At 46.4% G+C, this 8,809-nt stretch overlaps 1 long non-coding RNA gene across 3 annotated transcripts; it reads right to left on the minus strand.

Moving 5' to 3' along the window:
* Positions 1–1,223: 1,223 nt before the first annotated feature.
* Positions 1,224–7,994, minus strand: LOC122216571. 3 transcript variants are annotated; one of them, XR_006200969.1, is made up of 4 exons: positions 7,920–7,994; positions 6,418–6,613; positions 5,484–5,621; positions 1,224–1,567 (listed from the first exon to the last, which is right to left on the minus strand). It is a non-coding gene; the product is annotated as an uncharacterized LOC122216571 (long non-coding RNA). The 3 variants fall into 3 exon arrangements; XR_006200972.1 differs by having other exon boundaries at positions 7,869–7,926; XR_006200971.1 differs by lacking the exon at positions 1,224–1,567 and adding an exon at positions 5,134–5,254.
* Positions 7,995–8,809: the final 815 nt, after the last annotated feature.

Below are 8,809 nucleotides of genomic sequence, written 5' to 3' on the forward strand. Positions count from 1 at the left end.
CCACTTAATCAGAGAGCACCTCTCTTTAACTTTCTGGGAACATTGCTGCTTGAAGGCTATGGAACTGTAGTGAAGATTTAATGAGAAGTTCCTTCCCTTACTTTTGAATGTTTAAGAAAGAAGCAATAAATGCAGCAGATTGGAGCCGGGGAACCTTGGCAAGGCCTCGACCGAGACCCTATAATGCTTTGGGCCCCTGTGACATGCTCCTTATAAGGATGCTTACGAGACACTGGTGAAAAAATGGGGTGGTGGCTTTGCCCACCTCGAAGCACCGTTCCAGTCAGAAGGACTGCCATTTGGGAACGCCATTATTCTGTGATGTTGGGTGTGGCCAGCGTGGGCTGGGATTCGGGCTCCACCATTACTGCCTGTGGGGCTTTAAGGTCATGTGTCTTTTCTACGTCCCAGTTTCCTTACTGGTGAATGAGCATCTCTTCTTCACAGACTTTTGTAAGGAGGAGACGAGATGGCAGTACACATCAGTGTTTAGAACAGGGCCTAGCCCACAATAAGCATTCAGTAAATGCTAGCTACTTCTATTACCTTTGCAGCCCCATCTCAGGCCATGACGATGACCTGGTTACTACACCAATGCTTCCTCCTTCTTCACCTTGTATCTCCATTTCCGTGTCTGAAATGGAGCAAAGGCCTAGAATAGAGGATGGGTTCTCTTCTCTCCCTCTCCCTCTCCCTCTCTCTATATATGTATATAATTTATTGTCAGTTGGCTAACATAGAGTGTATACAGCGCGCTCTTTGTTTTGGGAGTAGATTCCCATGATTCATAACTTCCACACAACACCCAGTGCTCATCCCAACAAGTGCCCTCCTCAGTGCCCATCACCCATTTTCCCCTCCCCCACCATCAACTCTCAGTTTGTTCTCTGTATTCAAGAGTCTCTTATGGTTTGCCTCCCTCCTAGAGGATGGGTTCTTTTCCAGAGTTCCTGTATGGCAGGGAGGAAAATGCTACACCCCACAATTTAATTGTCAATAGTATTTCTGAAAAGTCTCCACATGGGAGATGCCCTGTAAGCCAACAAAATCCTGAAGCTTCAGAGAAATCCTGCCTTTCGGCCCTGTGCTGGCCACTGCTGCATTTTATGTCACCTTACATAGCTCAGGTACTCCTGGGGGCAAAAGACACAGGCAACATACATGAGGACTAAGCCACGGTTGGATAATATTAACCACCTGACAATGGTGAGGTGAGGGAGTGTTTCGCACACAATTTCCAGAGACGCTGGACCCTTATGTCAGTAAGAGAACCTTACAGGCATGGATAAGAAACATTTCAAAAATTTTACTTTCACTTATTTTCTGTGAAACACACACTTTATAAAAGGAGACAACACAGCTCTTGTTCTTTAGAAGTTTACAGTGTCTCCGGGGAGACAAAAACCAGACATGGAAAGACATAAAAATGCACGAAGAAAGCACAGTCCCAGTACAAATGAGGTGGCTACCTAGTGCTCCGGGGTGGGCGATTCTGTCTTCACACAGTCTACTGAACAGAGCCTCCTTGGTCTCATGAAGTTCTATTCACCTGCAGATGGAAAGACTCCTCCAAAAGAAAGGAAGTAAGTACCTCAGGTTTGAGGGGTATATTTTCTCTTATGTGATCTTTCTAACTACGTTTGTACGATTTGTATAGTTGATAATATTAATGTACTACCACACTTTGGCAAATGCGAACAAAGGGAGAGTGGTTCCTTTCAATGGGGGCTGGGACGATACTTACTCTCTCCCAACTTGAGAGTAAAAACACTGAGGATACAAAGGGTGGTGGTAGTGTGAGTAAACCAGGTAGTATCCTCCAGGTGATGGCCCCAGGACAATTTTGCACCTTAAAGCCCAAAGAGGGGCCCTAAGACTGTCTTGGAAAAAGAAGATGGGTTCAGGAGGCTGCAGACGTGGGTGAGAACTTGCAAGGCACATACATACAGGGTTCCCCAGACCCTGGGACACAGGTGCAACCCTATGGCAAGAAGTGTGCAAACCGCAGTAAATATTTGCTGAGGGAATGAACGCAGTGAGGCGGGGGCACCTCAAGAAGAGCTAGGCAGGTCCTCAGGGAAGGCCAGGACAAGAGAGACGGCAAGAACTCATATCCAGGCATAGCTCAAAGCCTTTACATGTGTTAACCCAGTGAACTTTATGGGACTGAGCCCTGGAGAACTCCTCATATTAAGATGAGAAACTGAGGCACAGAGAGCTTAAGCCATTTGCCTAAGCCCACACAGCCAGTTGGCTGTGGGGTCAGGATTCAAACCCACTCCTCTGCCTTCAAAGACAAAAACTTACTTAGTTTATGCTAAGTAAAAACAGTCCAGTCCCTAAAGACCACACATATATACATATGGTTCCATTCATTTGCTGTGTCCATAATAAGGAAGTGCACAGAGACAGAAAGTAGATTAGTGGTTGCCAGGGGTTGAGGGAAGAAGGGAATGGGGAATGAGTGCTAATGGGTGTGGATTTCTTTTGGGGTGATGAAAATACTGACTATGGTGACCATTGTACATATGTGTGCATATATTAAAAACCACTGAATTATACACTTCAAACTGTGTGGAATGTGAATTCTATCTTAATAAAGCCGTTAATTTTCCTTTTTTTTTTTTACTTAGTTACAATTAATTTCTTGAGAAGCAAACCAGAGAATACACAACTCTGCTTTCACTGGGGGGCTAGGGAGACACCTCAACCTTGCTTCAAAGAGAGCCAAATGAAAACATGGGAGGAAGGGGTGTTTTTAGAGTCTTCCAGTATTGGAGCTGCTAACTGAACCCTCAGGCCTGGGGCTGGGGCAGCCCCTCCTGTTCTGCAAGGAAGGGAAGCCCAAGGACACACTGCAGAGGACCCAGGCCTCCGCTCTGTCCTCACAGCACAACTGCCAGACCGCACTGTCAGGTTATTAAATATGAATTAAGAAAACTTAAGATCTGCCTGCCGAAATCTAAGCTACGGAAAAACAAGCCTGGCCCTTCACATGATCCTGCAGGGCCGGCGAACCATCTCCGCCCGGTGGCACGTCTTGCCAGGGCAGAGCGGCCGGCGTGACCTGGGAAGTCTTGGGAGAGTCGTGTTCTGTCTCACTGAGAAGCCAGATGAAAGCTGGACAGCAAGGCCGGCGCCTGATTCATGATTAACTCACTTGTGCTCTCCCCACTTGTGTTCTGAATCATGAATTGTTTTCCCTGGTATTTGTCACATCGAGGACATGAGCCTTTTAATTGGCGAGAGAGCAGACGTGCAGCTTGAGATGTCAAAAGACCGCCTTTGTTGCGAAGCCGTCTCCGTGATGCAGGGGCCTGCAAGTTAATGGCTGTGTCCTCGAGTCAGCTGGTGAGCCTGGCTCGAGCACAGAACCGAACCAGCCAAAAGAACAGACAATTTAGTTATGCAGAACTTTGCCAGACAGCACTTGGGGGCTGAATTCTGCATTAGATTGGAGTCTGCAGGGTTCCAGAAAGCTTGGCCCTCCACACCCCCATCCAAGCAGTGCTTTCCAGGGCACCAGGTGTGTGGACTCATCTAAGAGGTTAAATATTGTGCCTAAGGTTGATCGTCCCAACTAACTGCTTCCTTATCTCCACACTCTCTGCCCTGTGACTTTGGCCTGTGACTAGTACCTTTCCCACTGTGACCCTGAGCATGACCACATGACTTGGTTAGGAAAAGTACATGTGTATTTCTACTTCCTCTCTCACTTCTCAGCAAGGGCTATAAGAACATCCTGGCCAGACTTGCTGGAGGATGAGAGGCAAGCCTACCCAGCCAGAGATTTGTGAGCTAAACCCTAGTCTGAAAAAGCCCAGCCAAGATAACAGAGCGACCTAAGTGACCGGTAGCTGCCCACAGAGGCATGGATGCATCCAGCTAAGACAGAAGAACCAGTCAACCGACAGACTAGATGAGCAATCCTAGATGTTCCTTGTCTTCAGCCACTGAATTCTGGGGTGGCTTGTTGCACAGCACTGTTGGATCCACAGGTCACTGACACCCCCACCCAGTACGTGGTAGATGGAGATAATCCATGGGAGATGGAGATCTAGGATTCTGAGTCTAGTTCTAGAGGCCCCTTTGGGCACAGAGATACATGGACTAGGTAGCTGAGGATCTGCTGAAGGAAGAGAGCTTGGAGAAGACAGATCATGGGGGCTGGCCAGGCCAGACATCAGCTCATGGGGTTAGGAAAGGCAGCAGAATGTACAGAGCTTAGACTCTGGAGCCAGCCAGCCTGGTTTCAAATCCTGGTTCTACCTCTTCTTGTGTCATCTGTGGGAACTTACTTACTGCATGAAACCATAAACTGGCCCTATCAACATCCATTCAACCCTACTCTTAATGTGTCTTCCTGTATTTCAAAGTCAAGGAAGCTAAAATGGCATGCTCCTTTGCATGCCCAGGGATATAGAGGGGTTTAAGGTTCTCCCAAGATGTGCTTGTATAGGATCTGAGCGGCCAAGGAAATGAGGTGGGGCCATATGGCTATAGATTCTGCTATTCTCCTGCCAAGCAGAGGCGAGGAGACCAGTCACCGACTTTGTGGATGTGTTGGAAAGCAGAGCACCCACATAGCAGATGTGACCCTGAAGCCAGCAGTTGCAGTGAGCCCTCCCGGTCCCTGGGTGGCAGCAAAGGTGGGTGTTCCTGTGGTCTGTAGTTCCCATAGTGGGGTACCGAGTCTCAGCCTTTCCACCTGCGCAAGTAAAAACTCTGGTGGTCCAGTTCTGCAGTGTTGTGTCGGGAATCATTCCTGGAGGCTGAGCCAAGATCCTGCCTATCTAATCATTTTTTGAAACTCCTAATCCCTCTATTAATCTTTCCTTAAATAGAGGTGTCTATTTTCCAGCTTCAAAACTATAATAGATACACTTAATCTCTCTGGGCCTCAGTTTCTCCACCTGTAAAGGTATACCAATACTCAAAAAAAAATTTTTTTTTTTAATATTTATTTTTGAGAGAGAGAGAGAGAGAGAGAGAGAGAGAGAGACAGAGTGCAAGTGGAGAAGGGGCAGAGACAGACAGAGACAGAATCTGAAGCAGGCTCCAGGCTCTGAGCTGTCAGGACAGAGCATGATGCAGGGCTCAAACTCACGAGCCATGAGATCATGACCTGAGCCGAAGTCAGATGCTCAACTGACTGAGCCATCCAGATGGCCCAAGGGATGCTGATACTTCTATGCCTCCAAGGATCGTCCCAAGGATTTGATCAGATAATCCAATTAGGCAGTTAGAGCAGCGCCTGACATATGGAAAACATTTAAAATCTTATCATCATTAGGTTTTAGAGAACTGTTGGTGTCAGTGCACCCAGAGTTGACAGATTATGGGGACTACAAGACATCCAGTGACATTCTGACGTGAGGACCTTTTTCTAGGCTCTTGCGTGTTTTGTGGATCTTCCAGGGCTGAGCAAGTTCTGGGTATCCTGATTGGGTCTGGGTATTTTCAAAGGCTCGGGCCTCACTTACTTGCACTCTTTGTGGCCTGGGTCACTTCCACGCGTGAATTTTCTTGTCAGTCACATGTGGTGGAACTACAGGCATCTCAAGCCTCTGGTTTTATCCAGGTCCACAGTCCCTTAGTCCACGTCCTTGGGACCGACTCTTCTATGAGATTCAACATGAAAACATTGCATTTCATGACATTCCCAAGAGGGTTTGCAACAGCATCCTAGAATCAGACATATTAGTATTTCTGCAGCAACAAGTGCGAATATTTATGTTTACTGGGAGAAATGGGGAATCTAAATTCCTCACGTCAGTTTAGGTCAGGTTTTGCTGTCAAATAATTTCTTGTTTCCAGAGCTTTTTCTAGGTCAGTTTTGTGAGTAAGGGATATGGGCCTTTGCATAAGGCATGATGACATGACAATGGCCTAGGTGCTGACACTGAGTGGCACACAGTCAGCCACGGAGGGCCAGCAGGGTCCCAGTCAAGGCAGTCAGCAGTGTTCAGAAGACACAGAGGGCTGATGGGTGACTTTTTATATTTGCAAAGGTGCTGGACCAAATGTAACAAATGCAACAAAATAAAACAAGCAGTGACTTCAACAAAACTGTTTGCTCTCTTCAAACATTTAAGAGAACAGGAGGACAAGGCACCAAATGAAGACATATCTGGAAGAGAAGAGGGCGGCACCATCACTTTGGGAAGAAGATGATGAGGGACCGAGCCCAGGAGGAAGGTGCATGCTCTAAAACAGCAGTCCCTGGTATCCACGCACCACTGTGGTGGCAGGAGTTAAATGGGTGATGGGTATTGAGGAGGGCACTATTTGGGACGAGCCCTGGGTGTCATATGTAACAGACAAATCGCTGGGTTCTACTGCAGAAGCCAGGAACTACACTGTATGTTAACTAACTTGAATTTAAATTAAAAAAAAAAAAAAATTCTGAGATGTTACCTCCAGCTCCAGGCCTCCGCGTGGAGCGGTCTCAGGACCACGACTCACCGCGCCCTCTGCAGAGCCCAGGCTGTCTTTCTTGGCATCCCTCTAGGGCAGGGGTCCCTGTCTTACCCATCTGTTTCCCTCACCACAGGGCTGACCACACAGGGCACTCACGACGTGCCATTCTAGCTGGGGGATTCTGTGCACACACCTGCAAGGAAGGTGCAAACGAATTTATCAGCAGGAAAGCAAGGTCAATGTAGTCACCTCAGGTACAAGCAGAGCCCAGGGCTGGGGAGAAGGGAACAAATGGAACTGGAAAAGAACAAGGCAGCCATGGCGTCCTAGAGGTGGTATGCTCTCCACATGGTTAAAAGGGCTGCTGGACCAAACGAGAAGAGTCAGGAAGTGACGGAGACACTGCCTTCAGGGTGATGAATGTGAGCAGAAAGTTCTGCTTTTGGTCCACAGGGCAATGCAGTGTTCACTCCAGCACAGGCCCACGACGGCAAAGGCAAGTCGGGGTGCAGATGTGTTTGATGAAGTCAAACCAATGCCTCAAGCTGACTTTGCTCACTAGAACACTTGTCTGAACTGTATCAGCTTTTACTTTATTTTTAATTTTTTTTCTATTTTTATTTGGGAGAGAGAGAGAACGCATGTATGTGAGCCAGGGAGAGGGGCAAAGGAGGAGAGAGAGACAGAGGGAGGGAGGGAGGGAGGGGAGAGAGAGGGAGAGAGGGAGGGAGAGAGAGAGAGAGAGAGAGAGAGAGAGAGAGAGAGAGAATGAATATCTCAAGCAGGCCCCATGTTCAGTGAGGAGCCTGACATAGGGCTCAATCCCATGACCCTGGGATTATGTTCTGAGCTGAAATCAAGGGTCAGACACTCAACCTACTGAGCCACCTAGGCACCCCTGAACCTGCATCAGCTTTTAAAGTCCTTCTGCATTCATTCCCCCCAACCACGCACCCCCGCCACCCCGATCTAAAATGGTTAAGATTTAAAGGATGAAACTGCTTGACCTGGAAGCAAAGGTGTTTTTCTACATTGGGTGAACTGGCAAAGAAGAGGTTCCTTTGAAAAGTGCAGTAAATCTAGCCTGAAATCAAGGATTGTACATTGTTTTCATATTTCAGCAGTACAAAGCCATCAGGCCTGTGTAATTCCCCTTCCTTCCTTCCTTCCCTTCTCCTTCGAAAATATAGCCCTGTACTCCAAAAACGGCTTCCAAAGATGCATTAAAATCAAAAGAAAAGAAATAAGTAAGGTCATGTCAGGAAGTCAGGATAAATATAGGAAAGATAAGACAAGGAGTGAGAGAATGGTACAGTGAATGCTCAAGAACTCTCAAGTTTCCCTGGTTTCTTTCTCAGAACATCCCTCAATACAGCACCATGACCTGTCACTGAAGTGTTCTTCACCAAAAGCAATTCCACAGGGAGCCAAATAGTATAGATTGGTACCTGGTACCTAATAGTCCAGCATGACCCAGAAAGAACTTTTAAAGCATCTACCTCCGAGGACTAGATGTGCTGACTGTTCCTCAGACCTGCTCTGTTGCCCTTTACAAAGCTGTTGGTGTAATTTGGGTTGTAGAGAGTCTTCTGTGATGTCAATCACAGTCCGATCATGTGGACCACAGCTGCTTTCTGCGGAGGTTAAGAGCTTTGTCTTAAGCTTTTGCCTTCTGGGGTTGGGCTGATTCTGGACTATACAAGGAATGACAGAAACACACTATCCCTCCACTCAGAGGTGGGTCAAGGTGATCTTCATGAATCTCAGGCTTGACAGATCAGCGAACAGAACAAAAAGCTGGTGAGTAGACCCAGTACATGTGGAAATTTGGCCTATGATTCAGGTGGCATCTCAAACCTGTGGGGGAAAGATGCATGGCCTTTTGAAAAAACAAAACTAAATCCGTATCTGACACCACTCACCAAAATAAACTGCGCATGGATTCGATGATCTAAGTGGACAATGAAATTATACATGTCCTGGGGGGAAAAAAATGGGTGAATCCCTTGATAACTTGGGGGGTGAAAAGTCTTTCCAATATTAACTTAAAATCTAAAGATAATACACCATTGATAAATTTGTCTATATAAACAAATAAATGCATGGCAAAATACATGTAAGTCAAAAGACAAATGTCAACACTAAGAAAGGAAAACAGTTGCAACTTCCATCAGAGACAAAGGTCTAGTTTCTCTAGTATTAGAAAAAGTTCTTAAAATTGAGAAGAAAAAGACCAAGACAGAAAAAATGAACAAAAAAATGTGCACTGTGTACAGAGAGAGAGAGACTGCCTTTAGACCTAAAAAAAAAAAAAAAAAAAAAAAAAAAAAAAATGCTCAACCCTACACAACATTACACAAATATCAGTCAAAACTAAACTGAAATATAC

Source organism: Panthera leo, chromosome A3 (assembly GCF_018350215.1).
Source record: "Panthera leo isolate Ple1 chromosome A3, P.leo_Ple1_pat1.1, whole genome shotgun sequence".
Taxonomy (NCBI): domain Eukaryota; kingdom Metazoa; phylum Chordata; class Mammalia; order Carnivora; family Felidae; genus Panthera; species Panthera leo.